Source organism: Scylla paramamosain, chromosome 3 (genome assembly GCF_035594125.1).
Source record: "Scylla paramamosain isolate STU-SP2022 chromosome 3, ASM3559412v1, whole genome shotgun sequence".
NCBI classification, from domain to species: Eukaryota; Metazoa; Arthropoda; class Malacostraca; order Decapoda; family Portunidae; genus Scylla; species Scylla paramamosain.
In genome coordinates this window covers 10,697,501-10,721,500 of record NC_087153.1, presented here as the reverse complement: position 1 = coordinate 10,721,500, position 24,000 = coordinate 10,697,501, and the positions used below count along the sequence as shown (strand labels likewise).

The 24,000-nt window shown below is 43.2% G+C and overlaps 1 long non-coding RNA gene across 2 annotated transcripts in view; it reads right to left on the bottom strand.

The window, feature by feature from the left end:
• Positions 1 to 24,000, bottom strand: part of LOC135090179 (uncharacterized) — a 178,504-nt gene that overhangs the window by 93,525 nt on the left and 60,979 nt on the right. For both annotated transcript variants that reach the window (XR_010261810.1, XR_010261809.1), the window contains exon 2: positions 7,563 to 7,591. This is a non-coding gene — a long non-coding RNA (uncharacterized LOC135090179). The remainder of the gene's footprint in view (positions 1 to 7,562; positions 7,592 to 24,000) is intronic.

Sequence of the window (24,000 nt, the reverse complement as noted above, 5' to 3'; positions counted from 1 at the left end):
TAAAGGACAAAAAAAAAAAACAAGGTAAGAATCATAAATACGAACCAATTACACTAAATAGACCTAATTACTGATCTGCGAAAGTGAATAACGAGAGTGGGGAAGAGAGGAGCCTTGATTGAAGCAACAGGGAGGGAGGGAGTCCAGAGAGGGAGAGGAAGAAGGCAGTTGAGGCAGAGAAAGAGCTGGATGGGGAGATGAGATTCATAACTTTGCTGAGGCGGCGAAGAAAATATTTTATCATGTAGGCGAACGAGGAGACCTAAGAGGAAATGGAAGAGGAGGAGGAGGAGGAGGAGGAGGAGGAGGAGGAGGAGGAGGAAGAGGAAGAGGAAGAAGAAGAAGAAGAAGAAGAAGAAGAAGAAGAAGAAGAAGAAGAAGAAGAAGAAGAAGAAGAAGAAGAAGAAGAAGAAGAAGAAGAAGAAGAAGAAGAAGAAGAAGAAGAAGAAGAAGAAGAAGAAGAAGAAGAAGAAGAAGAAGAAGAAGAAGAAGAAGAAGAAGAAGAAGAAGAAGAAGAAGAAGAAGAAGAAGAAGAAGAAGAAGAAGAAGAAGAAGAAGAAGAAGAAGAAGAAGAAGAAGAAGAAGAAGAAGAAGAAGAAGAAGAAGAAGAAGAAGAAGAAGAAGAAGAAGAAGAAGAAGAAGAAGAAGAAGAAGAAGAAGAAGAAGAAGAAGAAGAAGAAGAAGAAGAAGAAGAAGAAGAAGAAGAAGAAGAAGAAGAAGAAGAAGAAGAAGAAGAAGAAGAAGAAGAAGAAGAAGAAGAAGAAGAAGAAGAAGAAGAAGAAGAAGAAGAAGAAGAAGAAGAAGAAGAAGAAGAAGAAGAAGAAGAAGAAGAAGAAGAAGAAGAAGAAGAAGAAGAAGAAGAAGAAGAAGAAGAAGAAGAAGAAGAAGAAGAAGAAGAAGAAGAAGAAGAAGAAGAAGAAGAAGAAGAAGAAGAAGAAGAAGAAGAAGAAGAAGAAGAGGTGGACGAGAACGTTGAAGAGAAGGAGAAAGAAAAAGAGAAGGAAAAGAGAAGAATGGCAATAATGATAACGCTAAGGTTACCAAACATGTTAAGAAAAGACAAAGAAAAAAATGGAAGAGAAAAATACATTAGGGAAGACGTGGAGGAAGAGGAAGAGGAAGAAGAAGAAGAGAGATAACCCCACAGACTGTAATGGCGACGACAACAACAGAGACATGTAATCAAAAAATAATTCTTGGCCATAAAAACAAAAAGACTTAAAAAAAAAAACAATCATTAGTTTTCTTATTTAAATGGAAATTCCGAGGAAGCGAGAGAATGGCTCAAGTGTTTTAAACGAGAGAGAGAGAGAGAGAGAGAGAGAGAGAGAGAGAGAGAGAGAGAGAGAGGACTTGATTACCTGGGAATCCCGCCAGGTACAGAGTTTCCTTTCCCTTAATGACGACACTCATTACCTGGGATTTGCTTTTTTCCTCTCTCTCTCTCTCTCTCTCTCTCTCTCTCTCTCTCTCTCTCTCTCTCTCTCTCTCTCTCTCTCTCTCTCTCTCTCTCTCTCTCGTCTTACATTTACTTAGTTTTATTTGATGTTTCATATTTTTATTCAATTTCTAGTATTGGGTGAATTAAATGAGGTTGGTTCTCTCTCTCTCTCTCTCTCTCTCTCTCTCTCTCTCTCTCTCTCTCTCTCTCTCTCTCTCTCTCTCTCTCTCTCTCTCTCTCTCTCCCTGAACTTCCTCCTACTCCACTTCTCTTAATCTTTTCCTCATTTTCTCTTCTTCCTCCTCTATCTTCACTCATCTTTCTTTCTCCTTTTTATTCATTCTTCCTTTGTTTCATATGTACGCACAGTTCCTCCCCTTTCACTTTTCTCTTTTATTCCCTTAACTACACGTGTTCCTCTTCCTCCTTCTTCATATTTTTCCCTCCTTCATTTTTTCCTCTTTTCCTCTCTTCCACGTTTAAATAATTTGTGTTTCACTTTATTAGGTCTTCTTTTCTTTTCTTTTTTGTTTCCTTTTCCTTCTCCTGTTAGCTAATTTATATTTCCTTTACATGATTTTGTCTTTTCTTTACTTTCCTCCACTTTTGTGTAAGTCATGTTCTCTCTCTGTGTTACTTTCTTTCGTTCTCTTTTTCCTCCCTTCCTTCCATCTGTCACTTCATATTTCCTTTTTTTTATTAATTCATTTATATATTTTTTTGGCTGAGTTTCATGTTCATGTTATTGGTGTCATGTTTAATTTTCCCTTTTATCTTTCTTTCTTTTTTCCTTTCTTCCTTCGTTTACATCACACAAATTATCTTTCTTATTTTTCTTCTTCTTCGTTTCCCTTTGTTCGACTCTTGACCAGCAGGGGCACAGGAAACGCAGGTAACAGTGCAGGTGTTTATTCACAGAAGGTGTGAACAGAAGGCTGGAGGTAGGTGATCTCTCGGCGCCAGGCCGCGCACTTCCCCTTAACACTTATGACTGAAGCCTAGCTCGTTCACTCATACACGTATTCATGCCTCACACAAGTCTCGCTCATTCACTCGTTCACACAACTAGCTAACAACCACACACCTCCCCCGAGACATAAGGAAGATTCCTTATCTTTGTTATGGCTACCGTAACACATGAAACAAAGTTACAATGATTGAAGTACAGAAAACACGGTACATATACACAAAACAAACACAGCGTACAATGAACACGTACGACTAATCGTAGGTGCTACGGTGCCACCGCACCTGCAGTCGTCTCGGCTCCCTACGCTGTCGGCTGCTTCGACGCTCTGGTTGCTCTCGGCCACGGTGTACCCCGTTACCCTGATGCTCCGGGCTGCCGGGATGGTGGTGTTCCTCGTGACCCTGATGCTGAAGCGCTGCACCGCCATGAGCGGTGTGCTGCTCGACAGGAAGGGGAGCAAGAGGTCTGTGTGGGCGTAGGTGTCTTCTATTACGCCACATCACGCGACCGCTGCCCATCTTGATGAGGTAGTCTCTCCTTCGCCCAACAGCCACGATGACACCCAGGCGATCCCAGAGGCCTGTCGTGTGATCTTGAACGTCGACGTGGCCACCGAGGTGCAGGAGAGGAAGAGTACGGGCGGACGCGTCGTGGCGAAGTTTCGCTTTCTTCCTCAGTCGCTCTGCCTTGGCGTCGCACTCATCAGCAGCGCGCTGCCACTGCTGAGCGTATGAGCGATGATGAGCCGGGACACAGGACCTCATAGGATGACCGAAGAGGACTTGTGCTGGTGATCGCCCTTCCGCCCTCGGAGTGTTGCGCAGTTCCAGCAACCCGCGAGCGAACGCATCCTCGTCCAGGTGTCCCTGCTGTGTGGTCGTGAGGATCAGCTTCTTCACGGACTTGACCGCTGCCTCGGCGTGACCATTGGAGCGTGGATAATGAGGTGAAGATACACGATGCTCCACCCCCCATCGAGCCAGGAAGCGCCGTACCGATGAAGAAGTGAACTGCGGTCCACCGTCAGTCCTCAGGAGAACAGGCACGCCCGTGTCGGCGAACACACCCCGAAGGACACGAACGAGCTGATCAGCCGATGCTGGACGTGAGCATGCAGACACGTGAGGCCACCCAGACAAGCGATCTACATACACGAGGTATGTACGGCCTGCTGCGTGGAAGTAGTCTGCAGAAACTGACTCAAACACCCTGCTGGGTGTGTCCGTGTCCTGCCAGAGAGGTTCGTTGGCTTGGCTTGGTAGGAGTGGACGGCATAGTGAGCATCCAGAAACGACGTTCTCAACGTCTCTGTCCATACCAGGCCAGTACACCGTTTGTCGGGCCCGTCGCTTGGTGCGCTCCATCCCCTGATGACTGTCATGGAGTCGCTCTAGTGTTTCTCGGCGGAGGCTGTGAGGAATAAGAAGCCTCGGCCCGTAAACCACCAGGTCGTCGTCTACGGCCAGCAGACTGCGCACCGGCCAGTACGTACGCAAGCGGTGATCGAGGTCGTGGCAATGATCAGGAAGCCCTCGATGATGACGTTCTTGAGCAAGCAGTACTCCCCGTCTCTTGCTGCTGCGGCACGTACCATTTCCACAGTCTGATCCTGGAGTGGTGCTAAGCGGACGCCGTCCTCATTGGTGGCAGATAACGCTGAGATGACCGCTGAGTGGAGAGGGTCGAGGTCACCAGAAGTAGCAGCATCCTCTTCCTCCACTGGGTCCTGTACTGGAGCACGTGAGAGGGCGTCGGGCACACAGTGATCTGTCAACTCGATGGCCATGGATCCACCAGCCATTGCACGTAAACCTTCCTTTGCTTCGAAGACGCTGGGAAAGGCCTTGATCACAGCAGCAGCGTGCCCCGCACGCTGCTGTGGCGTTGGGTCGTAGGAATGAGGCCAGCTGATCACTTCTGTGGGCGTAGATAGAGGTGGCTGCGAGGCGGTCGGGTACTTGATGGAGCTGTTGCCGGTGTGCTGTTCTTCCCTGCGTAGCGGTCGGATTTGAGCCGGAAAATCTTCGGGGAGGATTCCGAGAGCGATGGAATCGTACCAGCTAAGCAGCGCCCCCTTCACCTCCTTCACCACGCTCACAACAGTCTCAGCTTCCCTGTCGCCCAGTTGCAAGTGCGACGAGAAAGTTCCTACACAGGTGAGGGGGTGATTACCGGCAGCATAAAGTCCATCACCATCAGCGGGCGCCAAGCTGGAGGGCGGGATTCCAAGGAGTGTTGCCGTGTCGAGGCCAATAACGGTCGTTTCGGCCCCAGAGTCAGGAGTCCACGTAATCTTGTCTCTTCCAGCGGGATGTGTGGCGGTAATGAGCACCTGGGGCGCAGGTCGTGCCGTCACCGTCTTTGTGTATACGCCTGATAAGAGCTGGTATACACTGGCACTGGCTCCCCGCCTCGGGCCTGCACCGCGATGAGGAGAGACAGTTGAGGAACTCCTCGAAGCTCCTCGTCGTTTCCTCACTGTCTGCTGACATACACTCGCAAAATGCCCTCTTTTCCCGCAGTTACGACACACTTTATCTATTGCCTGGCATCCCCTTTTGTCACTGCGACAATCTTTGCCACAACGATAACAGCCCGTGGGGCTTGAGCCCCCGAAACTGCCCTTCCTGTAGTTCGAGACAGCGTTCACACCATGGCTCGAAGAGTGAGAGCCGCCCCTTAGTACTGCACTACACTGGTTAGCGCTCTCTGATGCTCTGCAAATATCTATGGCGTTTTCAAGGGTGAGTTTCTTGTTTTCCAGCATGCGTTTCAGAGCCACTTCGTCTCGTGTCCCAACGACAATTCTGTCACGCAGCTGATGGTTTATGCACTGGTCGCAAAAGTCACAGAAATTGGCGATTTCCTTTACAGCACATAAAAAGTCGTCAAAACCTTCTTGCGTTTCTTGCACGCGGGAGTAGAAGTCTCTTCTATCCATGATGATGTTGCGCTGGCTTCGCAGGTACTCACACATTGCATCGAGGATGGTTCTTAACTCCGCGTCTCTCGGTAAGCTTATCCCGTAGCGAAGTGTACGGGTCCACTCGTCGTCTAGGACAGCAGCGAGTGCCGCCCTCTGCTCAGCCAGGGAGAGACAGTCTATCCTGGCGAGGGTTACGTATCCTTCAAACTTATGGCGCCACGTGTCGAACTCACGTAAAGATGCTGACGCCGTTAAGTGAGGAATGATGGTGGCGGACGTCGGGAACCTCGCGCCCTGGGTAGACGTGCTGCAGGGCTGTGGTTTCGCCTTCATTGCTCGCCGTGGTGCGACTGGGAGCTTGTGTCCCCACTCTCTCCAGCAGCTGGGTTAAACGCTCCTCGCGAGCCTGACTCTGCTCCGACTGTCGCGCTAGCAGAGCCTGACTCTGCTCCGACTGTCGCGCTAGCAGGGCAGCCAGCGCCTCCAACTGCTTCTCCATTCTGCGCCGTACCCACTGCAGCCTTGTCCTGATCCTACTCACTGCGCCATGTTCGACTCTTGACCAGCAGGGGCACAGGAAACGCAGGTAACAGTGCAGGTGTTTATTCACAGAAGGTGTGAACAGAAGGCTGGAGGTAGGTGATCTCTCGGCGCCAGGCCGCGCACTTCCCCCTTAACACTTATGACTGAAGCCTAGCTCGTTCACTCATACACGTATTCATGCCTCACACAAGTCTCGCTCATTCACTCGTTCACACAACTAGCTAACAACCACACACCCTTCTTTCTTCTTATTATCCTCCACAGTCGTGCATTTCCCTTCCTCCCTAACACCCATTACTCACTGACACTTTCGCCTCGTCAAAAATCCCTCATCTTTACCAGTCTTTCAATCTCTCACTGTTAATACTCTCGTCAGAAGTGATACGTTACCCTGCCTTCCCCCTTCCTGTCCCTTCCTTTCCCTTTCACGTCCAAATATGCTCACCAACAGAAGCAACGAGAGAGAGAGAGAGAGAGAGAGAGAGAGAGAGAGAGAGAGAGAGAGAGAGAGAGAGAGAGAGAGAGAGAGAGAGAGAGAGAGAGAGAGAGAGGATAAAAGTGTGCTTATTGTATATGTTTTCCTTCCTCTCTCACTTTGATGTTGATATGTATTTTGCTGTGCACGATACACACTCAATGAAGTAATACCATCAAACAAGCACGAGTCCTCTCAGAGAGTGTTTTGACAGCAGGAGAGGAACGTGGGGAAAAATGGGGCATGGTTCTGTAAGAGATTTTGAGTAAGAGCATCACGAATAGTTTCTCTCTTACACTACAAAGGGAAAAAAATGTTTGTAATATCAAACTATACATTAAAGGTACAAGAAGAAATTAAGAAAGGTTTGTGTTGAGGGAGAAAAGTGGTCATGATTCAGTAAGAGTTTTTAAGCAAGAGTATCACGTATTGTATCTGTCTAGGCCACAGAGAAAAATAGCTCTGTAATATCACACTGTGCGTTAATAAAACAAGAGGAAAGAAAAAAAAAATAAAAGGTTTGTGGTATTTCAAGTTTTCAGTAACGGTATCACGAATTCTTTCTTTAACCAATAAGAAATGAAATAGTTTTGTAATATCAGATTGTATTGATGTAAGAGAAGCAACAAGAGCAAGAACGGAAAGTAAAGGAATGGTTCATGACATTTTGAAAATTATAAATATAAATACACGAAATTTTTTTCTCTTTCTAGACTACAAAGAAAGAAAAAATACTCTGTAAAAATCAAATAATAACAAGAGAAGGAAATAGAGAAAATGTGTTGATGTTCTAAAAGTCATACATATGATTACCACGAGTTTCTTTCTTAATTTTCTTCCTTTCGTTAAGCACAATCACAAAACATTTTTTAAATACATATATAAATAACACTGATAATTTTCTTCTTTCTCTCTTTTCTATCAACACAAACACATAACGTGATAATCTGAAACTTGCAGATACGTAAAAATACCCAACCAAAGTCCTTTTCTTCTTTTCTCTTCTTTCTTTATCATCAAACAACATTCAATTCCCTGCATGCATATGTACTAACAAACATTTATCTCTCCTTCCCTCCAGGTACGTTGTCTTCATAAACGTGAGAAGAGAAAAGACTCAGAGGCGTGGAAAGAATGAGGCAAAAAAAGTCATCTGAAGGAGAGAATCGAAATACAGCGAAAAGGTAATCATAATAATTTCATTTACCTGTCCTTCGCGTGCCGCCCAGACAACACCTGTGAGGGAGGGAGGAAAACAAATTAATTGGGAACCTATTCATGCTAAAAAAAAAGGAAGATAACAAAGAAAATCTCGTGGAAGCCATAATGATAGGTACTTGAAAGGAGCTTGACTGGCTGAGGAGGTGAAAACAGAATTAAGGAGAGAGAGAGAGAGAGAGAGAGAGAGAGAGAGAGAGAGAGAGAGAGAGAGAGAGAGAGAGAGAGAGAGAGAGAGAGAGAGAGAGAGAGAGAGAGAGAGTACATACTCGTACTTACGAGCACATGAAGACAAATACAGACACAGACAGACAGATAAACAAAAATGAAAGAGGAGAAGAAAATAAGAAAGAAAAAGAAAGAAAATGCAAGAAAGAAAAGATAACAAGAAACACACATACAGATATGCAGACTGACGGATAGATAAATAGAAAAACAGACAGACATACTATAGGGGACAGAAAGAAAAGAAAAGAAAAAGAAAAGAAAGAAAAACACGAAAAGTATGAGGTGCACACATACAAACATACATACATACACATACAAACAGACAGACAGACGAACACTAACAAACAAACACAGGGACAAAACAGAGAAAAAAAAAACCTTCTCCCTCTCTCTCTCTCTCTCTCTCTCTCTCTCTCTCTCTCTCTCTCTCTCTCTCTCTCTCTCTCTCTCTCTCTCTCTCTCTCTCTCTCTCTGTCTCTCTCTCTCAAACTCCCCGTACACAGATAGACAGACAGACAAGCAGGCAAACAGAAACACAAACACACACAAAGAAAAAGGACAGACAAACAAAACCAATACTTCCCTCTCAACCTTCCCCTAGAAGTAGATGGAAAAGTAATTTGCCACAACAAGAAATAAGATAAAGTAATTTTGTGAGAGAGAGGAGAAGGTCCCTCGTCCGCCCTACTACCCGCTGATCTAAACTGCTCGCTCGTCCTCGTCTTAAAACTCATTAACTCAGAGATGTATCTGCCATCAGATTCAATTCCTGCCTTTGATATGACAGAAACCCAACAAAACTGACCGAGGAGGAGGCTTCGCTCGATAAGATGACATGTTTCTTTTCTGTTACTGAGAGAGAGAGAGAGAGAGAGAGAGAGAGAGAGAGAGAGAGAGAGAGAGAGAGAGAGAGAGAGAGAGAGAGAGAGAGAGACTCTAAATGGCGTAATACATACAATGACAGATGAGTGTAGAGTTACTTACTTGTGTCTTTCTTATGATTTACTCTCTCATCCCCCTCCTCCCCCTGTCCGGAGCCACCCGTTTCTATACGCTCAGCGACCAACCCTTGCACCACCACGGCCTCTACCAAGATAGAGAAGGAAGTGAATGAAGTGCGGCAGGAGGTGAAGCAACTGAAGACAACATAAGCACTACTGGAGAAGGGGAACCAGGATCTACAGACCCTAGTTACGTTTCTACAGAACGTGCAGGCAAACATGGCGGACATGAAGGCGATGCTGGCACGACTGCCCAATCACATCACGGGATTAAGTCAGCAAGACAGCGAGGCGCCTTGTGGTGCAACGGTGGCGATGAACACCGGCACAGCCCGCGATCACGGCCCGGGAACACCAAGTCTCCCCCCACCAACCGTCCCACCAACCGGCGAGGACAGAGGAGGAGCAACACGGTCAGGTGACAAGTCTGGGAGACGTAGTGAGTCAAGGGCGGGACAAGGAGAAAGAGATGGCGGACATGAAGGCGAAGATGACACAGCTGTTCCATTGTTATGTATCGTAACAAGACTGCCCCCTGGGAATTAGTCTTATTCACAAACTGTATCATTTTGTGAGTAAAAGTATTCAGTCTCCCTCTCTCTCTCTCTCTCTCTCTCTCTCTCTCTCTCTCTCTCTCTCTCTCTCTCTCTCTCTCTCTCTCTCTCGGAATCAGTCTTATTCAAAGACTATCATTTCGTGCATAAAAGTATTCTCTCTCTCTCTCTCTCTCTCTCTCTCTCTCTCTCTCTCTCTCTCTCTCTCTCTCTCTCTCTCTCTCTCTCTCTCTCTCTCTATCCTGTTTTTCTCTCCTTTCTCTTTTTTTTTCCCTTTTTCGCACTTCTGATCCCTTGTTCACTTTCCTTTCAGCCTCACCCTCTCCCTTTCCCTCTCCCACTCGCCTTCTGTTCCTGGATTGCTCTCCCCTCCCTTTCTCCCCGTTAAAAAGCTGCCGTCACTTCCTTCTCTTGTTTATTCTTTATCTACACCTTTCATGCTTTCAATCAATTTCTCCTCCTCTTTCATTTTCTTGGTCTAACAGTCTTTGCTCCCCCGAGAAGAATTTTGTGCCGACTCTCTCTCTCTCTCTCTCTCTCTCTCTCTCTCTCTCTCTCTCTCTCTCTCTCTCTCTCTCTCTCTCTCTCTCTCTCTCTCTCTCTGTGTGTGTCTGTCTGTGTCTGTCTGTCTGTCTGTCTGACGTAATCTCCGTTTAACTACCTTTCATTACCTCTATCTTAATTTTTTCATGATTCTTCTTTTAAAAACATATGTACGCTTCATGAACACAACATGAGAGGTTTAAATACACCATAAAATGTTTAAAACCAATCGTGGAGGGTGAGGGTGTCCACTGATCCTTCCTCCGCCTCACCTGGTCGGGACTGCACACCATGAAACAAATCTAATCAGCTGGACAGTGTGGCCAGCTGACTCTTAATCCTCCGTGCTCAGGAAGTAATACCAGGAATATTTAGTGACTTATAAACAGCAGTGGAAAAGTATATTCGTTTTCCCTTTTGATAAGATACAGTAAATCTTTTTTTTCGAGTTCAGGAATATGATAGAGTAAAGGGTTTGCTAAGGAATGTTTGATCTACCTAAGACACCTCAATAATGATTATAACTTATCTTCTGCTATTATTATCTAACTTTCTCTTGAATCTGTCTAATGTCTGTGCGCTTTTCATTATTTCCGTTCTTGCTAAATTTGTTCCACTCATTCTGTCTTATTTGTGAACCCTGACTAAAAGAACTACAAAACAGCAATGCATTTATGAAGAAACCGCTTTTTTTTTAAATCTAATCTTGCATAACTTATAACTAAAGGTATGAATTATAACTTATTCCCTGCTGAAGATAACAACAGGGAAACAATCTGCATTTAACTAAATTACAAGGAAGACCAAGAATTCGAATGATTTACAAAGACAACCATGAGAAAATAATTGTATAAAAAGAAATGTCAAGAAAGAGTTAACATCTCTTCCCAGATTAAAAGAGCCATAGAAAAAAAAAAGACTATCTGCGTACAAAACGACAAGAAAAAGCCAGCAAAATGGCGTTCAAACAGCAAAACAAACTTGGAATAGAAAATAGTGTTTTATCTCGGCGCACTCTGGCCTGCCATCAACAAGAGAGCACAGCCGGGGACGCGCGGCTGCTAGCCCGCTGCTCACACTGAAAACCTCCCACTAAAAATGAATTGTCACCCAGAATGCTGCAATCCTCGGGGAGCTGAGTCTGTGTGCTGCGTTAGCGAGAGACGAAGGCTGGTAAAATGTCACCGCGACAAGTCATCAAGGTGTGTAAATTATTAAGAATTTCCTGAATTATTATAAAGATTTTCCTGAGTGAGCAAGGGTCTTCATAATCCATCGTGTTGACCTTTTAGCAGCAGTGTAATACCGCAGAGCAGTGTAAGCAAACAATGTTTAGCGGCGCCGGGATGTTTATTGGTGGTGGTGGTGGTGGATTAATTTAAAGGATATCAGCTGTGAGAGTTCTTAGTTTAGAAAATTTAAAAATACGCAATGAAAGAAAATAAATAAATGAAAGATAAATACAATGAAAAAAAAAACATTCTTTTTACATAAAGAATACTTCCCGTCAACTGTGAGAATTATTACCTTAGAAAATGTTGAAATAGCCAATACAATAAAAATAAATAAATGAATAAATAATCGTAGATAAAACATACTCCCTTAACATTAAAAAATGCAGTTTATAATTATCTAAATTTAAACATTTAGAAATACGAAAATAACATTCTGAATTAAATTGTTAAAGAATAAAATAAAAAAATAGAGCATTGAAAAAACTCTCTCTCTCTCTCTCTCTCTCTCTCTCTCTCTCTCTCTCTCTCTCTCTCTCTCTCTCTCTCTCTCTCTCTCTCTCTTCCTCTTTTGTCACTGCTCGGTATCGTCCCCAAAAGCAGAGATATTAATTTCTAAAAGGTCGGCGGAATAAAAAAAAATTAAACTCCATTTATATATAATACGAATTTCACTTTTAAATTCTGTCATGAACGTCTGGTTAATTGAACAGCACCATGACACCGCTGCAGCTTCCATTATCTATCCTCATATCTCTAAAAAAAAAAAATAATAAATAAATAAATAAAAATAATAATAAAAAAAATAAGTTTAACATACGAATATTTATAGAAAGACCTTTTACGGCACAAATTTTTCATGCGCATTCCCAGGGCAGCACAAGTAATTTCACGGGCACACACACTCCTCTACTCTACTACTTTGCCTTTCATTAAGTGTATTTGCCCCAGGTTATTATGTCTGGTTTAAAATCCCCTCACTCCCTCTGGTAAATACACACTCACACATGTTAATCTCACCCTTAAATTTTATCAGATTCTACCATATTTATTTTTCCATCTCACTACTTCAGTTCTTCCTTCTTGTTCTTGTGTCTGATTTGTTAAGCGTAGGTTTCATGGTTCATAATTTCCATTTGTATAAACAATTATCTTTTCGTTGAATGTTATGAACTACTGTTATGGTTATTTTTTTTCCATCTCACTACTTTTATTTATTTTTTCCTCCTGGTCTTCCTTCCTATAGTCATTTATCATTCGTTGCGTGTTTGTTTGTTTTTTTTTTTTTTTTTTTTTTTTTTATGTAGGAAGGATACTGGCCAAGGGCAACAAAAATCTAATTAAAAAAAATGCCCACTGAAATGCCAGTCCCTAAAAGGGTCAAAGCAGTGGTCAAAAATTGGTGGATAAGTGTCTTGAAACCTCCCTCTTGAAGGAATTCAAGTCATAGGAAGGTGGAAATACAGAAGCAGGCAAGGAGTTCCAGAGTTTACCAGAGAAAGGGATGAATGATTGAGAATACTGGTTAACTCTTGCGTTAGAGAGGTGGACAGAATAGGAGTGAGAGAAAGAAGAAAGTCTTGTGCAGCGAGGCCGCGGAAGGAGGGGAGGCATGCAGTTAGCAAGATCAGAAGAGCAGTTAGCATGAAAATAGCGGTAGAAGACAGCAAGAGATGCAACATTGCGGCGGTGAGAGAGAGGCTGAAGACAGTGTAGTCATCATGGCTCGAAATGACCTCCTCCTGGTGTAGAGTTAAACATATTGATCTTTCTCTTGAATCTTATCCCGTAATTTTATGTTTATTTTTTCATCTCACTTCTTTTATATGTTCTCCCTTCCTATTTTCGTCTTTGATTCGTTGCGTGCAGTTATCGTGCCTCGAGATTACCACGTCCTTCCAGCATGTACAGAAACATATTGATATTTCTCTTGACTTTCCTTTACCTCTAATTATTATGTTTATTTTCCCATCTCACTATTTTTTTTTCTTCATTCCAGTTTCAATCCCCGAGTTAGTGCGTGCGGTTATTATAGCTTAAAATGACGACATCTTTCTGTTATAGAGCCAAACATATTGATATTTTCCTCGACTTCCATTAACCTCTCATTATTATATTTATTTTTCCGCCTCTCAACTCCTTTCCCGTTCCTATTTTCATCTCTGATTCGACGCGTGCCGTTATTCTAGTACAAACTGATCAATTCCTTCCTTCCCCCGGCTTTCATTAACCTTGAGGTCAAGTTATCAAGGGTACATCTTTTCCCCACTCTACACCAAGTAAAGTACAGTCACTTTGAGTATACCTGTCAATTTGTTTGTCTGCCTGTCTGTCTCTGTGCGTTTTTATCTGTTTATATATATGAGCCTTTGTCTTTCCGTTTATCTTTCTCTCTCTGTTTTCTTTTTTTTTTTTTTTTGTCTATCTGTTAGTTGGTTTCTTTAAAGTAACACTCGAAACTCCGCGTCTCTTTATCGTGTGTAATTCAATAGGCGTAATAGTTCACAGATGAAAAAAAAATACGTAAGAAGGATGACAAAGGAGGAGACTAGATTACACAGAGGATAAGGGGAAAGAGAAGGGTGGGTAGAAGAGCCGATTTCCTCTTTCCCTCATATCCTCTTCCCCTTCGTGGACAATTTTACTTCCTTCGCCATCAGCCCCCACCTGCGTCCTTCTCACGGTCTCATCACACCCGTCCTTGCCATACGCCTCTCCCTTATCTTTCCTTACCTTCCTTGATCGTCTTTACACACACAGACACAAACAACCTCTCTCTCTCTCTCTCTCTCTCTCTCTCTCTCTCTCTCTCTCTCTCTCTCTCTCTCTCTCTCTCTCTCTCTAGACAAGAATGCGCAGTGTCGAAGGGATTTGGAAACAACATACGCATTGCAGACTTTACGTAAGAGGCTTTTGAATTTAATATCATTCGTGCACATCCGCTTTTGTGTCCGGGGAGAGGAGAGAGAGAGAGAGAGAGAGAGAGAGAGAGAGAGAGAGAGAGAGAGAGAGAGAGAGAGAGAGAGAGAGAGAGAGAGAGAGAGAGAGAGAGAGAGAGAGAAAGTGGGGGGAGAGGGTTAAATGAAAACCAGGCACCAATTACTGATGACTTTAAACACACACACACACACACACACACACACACACACACACACACACACACACACACACACACACACACACACACACACACCACCACCACCACCACCACCACCACCACCATCATCATCACCACCACCACCAGACGCCTTCCTCCCTCCTTGCCTTGGCGTGTTGTTGTTGTTACCTGGTCACTAATTACTCTCAGCGACAAAGCAAAAGGCGTGTGGCGAAAATTAATTGTTTTACTCCAACATATTCATCTGATGTGAATTTAATGCGCGTCTGACATTAATTTATTTGATGTAATTATTAGTCTTTCTTTTTTCTTCTCCTCGCTCGTTTCCTTGTATGAGGAGTGAAAGAGATGGAAGAGGAAGAGGAAGAGGAAGAGGAGGAGGAAGTGGTGGGAGCGCAAGGTTGGAGGAATGAGAGGAAGAAGGATATCACGAAAAAGAGGAGGAAGAAGGATATCAGGAAGAGGAGGAAGAAGGATATTAGGAAGAGGAGGAAGAAGGATATCAGGAAAAGAAGAGGATTCAGATGAGGGAGGAAACGAAGGATATGAAAGAGAGAGAAAAAGAGAAAGGATTGGAGGAGGAGGATACAGATTAGGAAGATGATAGAGAAGAAAGGAATGAGAGGATATAGAACAGAGGAATAGGAAAGACATGAGAGGGGTGGGCGCAAAATAGGGTTGGGAGGAGGAGAAGAGGGAGAGAAGCATGGACGATGATGAACAGGAGGAGAAAGGATTGGAGGAGAGACGAGATATGGAATGAAAGAGAGAAAAAGGTGGAGAAGGAAGAGATAGAGGATAAGGAAAAAAACAGGAGGTGAGAAAGAAGAAGAAGAAAAAAAAAAATGGAGGGTACGCGGAGAAGAGGAAAATGATTGCAGCAAAACATTTATCAACGACGAGGGCAAAAGAAAACGAAGGCGAGAAGGGAGTGGAGAGGAAGACATGGAAATAACCGAGAGGAAGAAAGACGCTCAAAATACAACGTTCAATCTACACTGTCCAATAGTTAAAAGAGAACTACAACCACACTTAAACAAGATAACTCTCCTGATTATCATTACCAAAAACAACGGAAATGCCGCCACCACTAAATAAACCAATAAGAACAAAAACATTAATGATACTACTCTTATCCTTATTATTTTCGTCTCTCTCTCTCTCTCTCTCTCTCTCTCTCTCTCTCTCTCTCTCTCTCTCTCTCTCTCTCTCTCTCTCTCTCTCTCTCTCTCTCTCTCTCTCTCTCTCCTGGTATATAACACTCTTTAAACCTCCCCCATAAGCCCTATGATTCAGATTGGTGCAGCGAGAGCCAGGTAAGACATAATCCCTATTGACAGACCCACCAAACCGTACTTTAGAACTAAGAAAGGGCGGACATCGAGAGCTCAAAGAAGCAAAGATATACAAGAAAAAAAAGAATACATCAAAACTATCTGGAAAAACACAGGAATTGCAACACGACTAGGGAAACAAACCTAGTGGGAACCGATGCCAAGGCTTATTATCCCACACCTACTACTGAAATGAACTGAAGTGAACAGGAAAAGATGATGTGATCCCTTAATGTGGGGGAGGGAACAGTTCTTAAGTATGTAAAAATCTTATATCTCCGTATCTAGCTGTTTAAGGGACAATTTCCAAATCCTTACTGATCAAGACAAGGATAATAAGAATACTGTGTTCTATAGAGATATAAGGAACCAAAGGAGCAATGACAACTGTGTTCACTCTCTGCAACATTTCCCGGTAGTATTCCATTCATCAGGAACATAATCACATCACTGTTGGCTTGATGTTCCGCAATCTCCTGATATAAAAAGTACTGCGGTCCCCCCTCTCTCTTCTCCTCTTCCTCCTCCCCTCTTCCTCTCCCGTCTCTCCTCCTGCTCCTCCTCCCTCCACTTCTCCCCTCCCTCACATTAACAGGAAGCATAATTTTGAGCTGTCACAGGCGAAATCACTTCCTCATTCGTTACCGCGACAAACATGTGTTGCATTTTTTCTCTTTGCGTTCCGTCACTTGCAAAAAAATAAAGTATGTAGATGAGTAATTAGTATTCATGCACTCACATACACACACACACACACACACACACACACACACAGACGAAACACAGAAAAGTTAATCCCCGTTGAATGGAGAAACACGTAAAAAATAAAAACTTTGTGCGTAATAATTAATGACGATGTTATTCTACTTTACAATCACTTTTTTTTATTTTTTTCCTCCTCGCAGCGTCTGGAAGCCATTGTTCTCAGATGACATTTACATAAAGTGTGCATAGGTAATGGCGTCGTGATACTGTCACTAAACACTACAGGCTTTCTGCTCATGTCAGTTAAGAGCAAAAATCCAGGGACGTGGCGGTACTTCTTGCCATTGTCCTCTCCTGCTTGCTGTAATTCAGATAGTTCCCGTATTTCTGTTCTTCGCTCTCTCTCTCTCTCTCTCTCTCTCTCTCTCTCTCTCTCTCTCTCTCTCTCTCTCTCTCTCCTCCAAGGTTCGGTGTTTCAATGTTTGTATTATTTCATGTGTTTCTCTTATTGTTTCGTTGTCAGCACCCGTTTTGTGGCCAGTGTCGATCAACGTGATAGAGAAACTGCGAGAATAAGGATTATATATATTCTTACAGTTGAATTGTTTTTTTCTTAAGAGACAATATGTTACAGCATACAGTCGACAGCTGATTCGTGCGCGTCAACCATTCTCTGTTCAGACGTGTGCTTGAGATGTTACGTAATACAGCACTCCTACTTCAGCTTGAATTTCCTTCCTATCTTTCCCACTGATAACAAGGAACATAAAGCATTCACAACCTCTTCCTCAGCCATTCGCAGTACGAGGGAAGCTTTTCAGTGAGAAATGAACGACAATATGTGGAGGATGCTGGAGAGGGAGGGAAAGACGTAGAAGGTTTATGGATGCAGCGAATGACGACTTGTAATGGTTGTGAGTGAGGAGTAAGGAGGAGGAGGAGGAGGAGGAGGAGGAGGAGGAGGAGGAGGAGGAGAGTAGGAGTAGGAAGAGGAAAGAAAATAAAGTAACAAGAACGAGAGGAAACAAAGCTTGACAAACCGACTACAATTAGTATTATATCTGTGCACTTTGACACTCTCTCTCTCTCTCTCTCTCTCTCTCTCTCTCTCTCTCTCTCTCTCTCTCTCTCTCTCTCTCTCTCTCTCTCTCTCTCTCTCTCTCTCTCTCTCCTCTACTGATATGTGTTCAGAAGGACTCTCCTCTGAAGTAGCTGTAAATATCTCCTAATCTTCGTCGATCTGGAGAGAGAGAGAGAGAGAGAGAGAGAGAGAGAGAGAGAGAGAGAGAGAGAGAGAGAGAGAGAGAGAGAGAGAGAGAGAGAGAGAGAGAGAGAGAGGACGCATCTCAGCCCCTCCAAGAGGTGTATACGCACACTGGCTCTCCTGGAATGGTCCATAGCTTTATAGCAGCGCCGGTGGGAAGCTCATGTTGTTTATGCTGAAGATTAAACGCATCGCGGCGGCAGCTTGAGGGTGAGGTGGGAAGGTGGGAAGGAGGGAAGGAGGGAAGGGAAGAGAGACTTAGGGAATGCGGTTGGTGTAGGTGGATGGATGTACGAATAAGGGTCGTTGTGGTAGTTGTGGTGGACATATTTTAGTAGTAGGAGTTGTACAAGATGAAGAATACGAAGGAAATTCTTATTTAGTGTTGTGTTTTGGTACTGTGATGATATTGCAAAATGTAAAAACAAAATACTACCAAATGTTGCTGTAGTGTTAGTGCGTTAAATAAAAAAGTAGTAGCAGTAGTAGTAGTAGTAGTAGTAGTAGTAGTAGTAGTAGTAGTAGTAGTAGTAGTAGTAACACTAGCAGGTGATTTGGAAATAAAGTAAAATAAAAAAGAAAAGCATAAGGAAATGGAGCAAGAGGAGGAGCAAGAAGAGGAGGAGCAGCAGCAGGAAGAGGAAGGGAATCTTGGTTATAAAGGAGGGCTGAGAGCGCTGTAAGGACGCCCTGACAGGGATACGAGGGAGTCCTTGCACATAAAAGTGAACAAAGTTGATCCTGTAGAATGCATCGTCCCCCCTTCCCTGCCCCGTGTGTGTGTGTGTGTGTGTGTGTGTGTGTGTGTGTGTGTGTGTGTGTGTGTGTGTGTGTGTGTGTGTGTGTGTGTGTGTGTGTGTGTGTGTGTGTGTGTGTGTGTGTGTGTGTGTGTGTGTGTGTGTGTGTAAGTGTGTGTGTGTGTGTAAGTGTGTGTGTGTGTGTGTGTGTGTGGTACGACGTTTGTTTGAAGAATTAATTTTTGCAACAGACTTTGTTGCACTATTTTTTAAAATCCACAGAGATGAGTAGTCGGATTTTGATGTGTGCCTTTCTCCCCCCATGGATGCAAAATACTTGTCAGACTATCACTTTTTTCCATAAAACTTTTCCTTTGTTCATTTGCTGGTCCTCGCTAGTCCTCCCCACGAAACTATATCACCACATCTTTGCTAATAAATCTCTCAGGTCCTCTCCTATGCAGTCTTTCCACTTCCTCTGCCTGTGTATCAATAGAATCACCAAAGCACCACCAAAAACTTCAGTAACTTCCACTACAGTTTGTTAGGAAGACGTCCAGATAAGGCGCTGACACGTTCGGTGGGTGCCGTCCATAAAATTTCAGGAAGAGGAACGCATGAAAGTATGAAGGGAAGACTGATCGTGAGGTGCCACACAAAACATGGATTTCTTGTACATTTGGACCTGGATTTTCTTTCGATCTATGGGAACCAACACCTTCAATGGATCTTTTTTCTCTCTCTCTATTTTTCACCCTATACTAAAACCCCCCTCCTCTTACATAAACAAATATGAAAAAGACCCACAATGCATCTCAATCTCACCAAACTACGACTCTAATCCACTGATCCCGCTCTCCAAACGAAGGACATTTTACTGCCACGGGTCTGAGAGAATAAAAGATAGGATCCCGTACCATATGTTCGCCCTGACGCACGCTGATCCCGTTCTGGTCTATACATCATTGATAATTAATTGGTGCTCTCGTTTCCATCACTTCAAATCTTTGCTCGTACATGATTAGGTTTTGAGTTACGCCTCCCATTTCTGTTGTTGTTGTTGTTGTTGTTGTTGTTGTTGTTGTTGTTGTTGTTGTTGTTTTCGGACAGCGTTGGTTTTATTTGTATTTCTCTTTAAGTTGCATTTGTCATTCCGTGTTTTTGTTGTAATTTGTTGTGTTGTTTTCATGCAGCGATGGTTTTGTTTTGTACTTTTATTCACTTCTTTGGCTTTGCTTCTGTGTCTCTGCTTTTCTCTCTTTGACGCAGAAAAACGAATCTTAGACAAATTATGTAATATTAGCAAAGCACACAAAATCATTTAAAGCGAACAAATTGGAGGGAGACAATGCGGTGGAAAGGGGCTTCGAGAGAGAGAGAGAGAGAGAGAGAGAGAGAGAGAGGAGAGAGAGAGAGAGAGAGGAGAGAGAGAGAGAGAGAGAGAGAGAGACATTGCGGAGGAAGACGAGAAAGAACTGCCACAATCACCATAAGGAAATATTAATCATTCAATCTGGACGGAAGAAAGGGACAATTTTCTTTCCCCCAGCATGCACAGTTAGCACACAAAAGCGCACCATTATATTCCCGAAATTTCCAATCTCCGCGGAAATAAGGCGGCTTACAAAAGAAAAAGAAAAATAGCTCATTAACCCCGAGCGGCCTTTCAAAACACAAACGAGGAAGCTAAATTCAATCTTCTTCCGTGCGCCGCTTGACAAGGTGAGGAAAGGAGGACGTGGCGGGGCGCTGAAGAAGCTCCTAGGAAGGTTACAGGAAGGGGGAGGCAGGAGATAAAGCAAGGAAGTGAGTGGGTGAGAGAGAGAGAGAGAGAGAGGAGAGAGGGTTAGAGGTAAGGAGGGGAATGGGAGAGGTGCAGGAGGGGTGGCTGTAGAAATAAGACGACAGTGAACAGCGGCGTCAGGGATTCTCAGAGACAGACGGCCGGAAGAGCCACCAGAGGACACATGTGAGGGAAGGATGGGAAGGGAGCGATGGAGTGGAGGCAGGAGGAGAGCGAGGCGCGATATCTTACAGGAAGGGGGGGAGGGCATGGGAGGATGAAGTGGGAGGGATGATGGTATGGGTGGGCGACGTGGGGGAGGAAGGCGTAGGAGGGAGTGGGAGGGAGTGGGAGGAAGGAGAGAGGAATGAGTGTCGTGCGTGGGAAGGTTATGAGTGAAATGTTGACAGTGACAAAGAGCGAAAGCTGCCATGAGATTTTCTGCAAGATTTCAGGAAAAACTTTTGGGTACACTGAGCACTGCGAGGTATTGAGGATATGCTTGGGAGATGAAAGGTGGTGCGTCTATAGAGATGCGACATCCTCTCTACTAAGATCATAAGAACATAGGGAAAGCTTCAAAATATATGTTGTTTCACACGTATAAGTCTTTAACTTTAAACATACATACCTACACATTCTATCTGCTCAAAATCTAACTTTATTAAGCTTGCTCCCGTTACTTCTAATCCCACTGCACGTTAAGAGATGCGAGTAGATGAGGCATGGCTGGGTACTTCACGACGAGAAACTACTGTGCATGTTTTTTTCAAGTGCATAGTTTGCGTGTTTACGAGTAGCAGCAAATCACGAGGGATCAGCAACAAGGCGGCTGAGTTACGGGCGGTGCGTGGCGGTAGGCGGGGCGACGCAGACCCGGCGCAGCTCACTCTCTGATTTACGGCACGCACTGACTTGTGGCGGGGAAACAAGTCATCCACTTAGTAATAAATAAGGACATAAACTTCAACATTTTATATACGAAACAAGCGTCTTCTGTGAATCACGCCTTATTGTGCGGCGTTGTTTTGGAGCAACATGAATAAAAACAAGGTATATTAAACAGTTAAAAGGAAAATAAAAAGAAAGAAGAACAAATTGCTGCAAGGGTATTATGGTATAATAATAAACTGTGATGCAAGATAAACAATGATACTAGATTTACCGACACACGAAACAAACACGGGATGTAGAAAATTCATGCTGGTCTCACTGTTAAAAAATAATTGCTGCATGGAACTTATGGTGTGATAATAAACAATGATGCTGGATAAATATTGACGTTATATTTATTAACACACGACTTGAAGGTAAACACGGGGTACAAAAATATTCATGCTTGTCCTGTAATTAGAAAAAAGAAGAAAAGAAAACACTTATTGCAAAGAAATTATGACGTGATAATGAACTGTGATGCGGGGATAAACATTGACATTAGATTTATTAACACACAGCCTGAAAAAACAAACATGGGGTACAGAAATATTTATACTCGTCTTAAAATAAAGAAAGGAAAAAAAAAATCGCTTGCACGGAAAGTATGGCGTGATAATAAACCATGATGCAGGATAGACATTAGCAGTGGATTTATTGACACACAACCTGAAACCAATCACGGGGCATGGAATTATTCATACTCGTCTTCCTCTAAGTCAGTGGAGCCGCTGCACGAGACCAAGACATAACGCAACACGAACTACAAGAAACACATGAACTAAACTCGGAAAAAACAAACAATCTTAGCGCGCACCGATCGTCTTTCCCCGTCAATAAATCCACTCAATGACACGACCACACAACGCACCACGAACCACATAAACCATAACCAGAAAAAAAAAAAATGGAGAAAACATGAAATAAACGAACCAGACTCACAAAACACAGACAATCACAGCACACTGGTCGTTTTCCTCCGTTAAGAGATGCACCATGACAGGACCACGTAACGCAACATGAACCAGACAACCAGAAAAAAAAAAGTAAAAGACACAAACTAGAGTCAAAAAAAAAAAAAAAAAAAGACAATCACAGCGCTTACTGGTCGTCTTTCCTCCGTCAATATTTGTACAGCTGCTGCATGACACAACGGGGCAGCGCAACACGAGCCACACGAACTAGAACCCGAAAAAAAAAAAAAAGGAGAATGAACATGACCCACACGAGCCTGAGCCACAAAAAGCAGTCACAGCACACACTGGTCGTCTTTCCTCCGTCAATACAGCCGCTACGTGACACGACCACGCAGCGCAATATGAACCACAAGACAACCAGAAAAAGATGAAAAGTAATAAAAACTTAAGTTACAAAACACGTATATTTACCCTGGTAAAGAAAGTATCCTGTCCATTTTCCGCGACTAATCCCGCGAGCAGCATTTCCCGCTTCTCCCAGGCCTCCAGATCCCTCCTGGACAACAATGCTCCGTTCATAATGTTACTTCTAATCGCCTCTATGAATTTCGAGGAAGTCCTTTACTGTAATCTCTTCGATTTTGTGGCTAAATTTACGTCAGCTTCATAAAATGGCCTGGATGGGAGTTTACATTGCTTTATACATTATAGATCCTGATCTTTTCAATTTCTTAAACTACTGAACTTAAATCCATTAGATCTCTTTACTTTTTCACCTCAACTTCTTCCATAACATCTTTTCGTCTAATTTTTTTCAACTGGTTTAACTACCGAACTTAAAAGCCTATGTTTCTGTTCTTCTCTGTCTCATCTTCTCATTCCATAACTTTCTTTCGTCTAATGCTCTCAACGTAAATCTCCTGCCTAAATCCCCAATATGTTTCTGTACTTCTTTACCTAAACTTCTTCCATAACTTCCTTTTGTGGCGTTATGGAAGTGCTCTTGTTCTTCTATATCTGCGCAGTGCCATTCTAAGCAATCCCGTCCAATCGTTCACTGTCTTCCTAACTTATATCAAATATTTGAGTTCCCAAAATTCAGTCACCTTCACTTTTCTAAACTAGTGATTCTTCAACACATATTTCAAGACCTTTAGATTTTCGGAGTGACCTTTCCATCACTGGGTTCTGAATGGCTAAAAGTCACCGTCCCGCATCAGCCAGCCAGCCAGCCAGCAAGCCATCTATTCATCCATCCATTCATCCAGCCAGCCACCCAGCCACCCAACAAGTCATCCATCCAACCATCCATCCATCCAGCAAGTCATCCACACGCCAGCCAGCCACCCAGCCCGCGCTCTTCCAACCTTTCATATTCCTGAATAGAGCACACGAGATCGCAGGATTTTCAGTGTGTCAAAAAGACTCTTATTTTTCACAACGGCTGAAACACAACGCATCACACCGCTATTCAAGATTTTTCTGTTGTTGAAATTTCACTTTATTATTTCCCCAACGAATGAATATTTTATTTGTTTTATTCAACTGTAAAAATATCATTATGAATGTTTTTATATATCATTGCAAGTTCAATCTGCTTATTTTTCTCTTAATTTGTTTGCTTTTCCATTTTTCTGTTTATCTGTTCTAAAGTATGTCTGTCAGCGTGTCTCTTTGTATGTATCTAAGTCTCTCTCTCTCTCTCTCTCTCTCTCTCTCGTCTCTCTCTCTCTCTCTCTCTCTTCTCTCTCTCTCTCTCTAAAACGCCTTGTCTGTTCCATGATTCACTGCCTCGCCTCACCAAAGTCAAATAACCAATATACATTAGCATCACAGAAGACTCACCCATCCATTAATACGTTTTGTTTACTAAGAGTACCTTCCCTTCTTTCGTATATTCCCACACCATTTATTAAGAAATCACTTAATATACTTTGGATCTTACATAGTATAGTAATTTACCTATAATTGTCTTTTCTTTTAGTTTTTCCTTTTTTTCTTCCGAGGAGCATAATGAAAGGGGAAAAAATATAAAAAAGCTAGGAAACGAGAATAGGGCATAAATATCAGTTTTACCA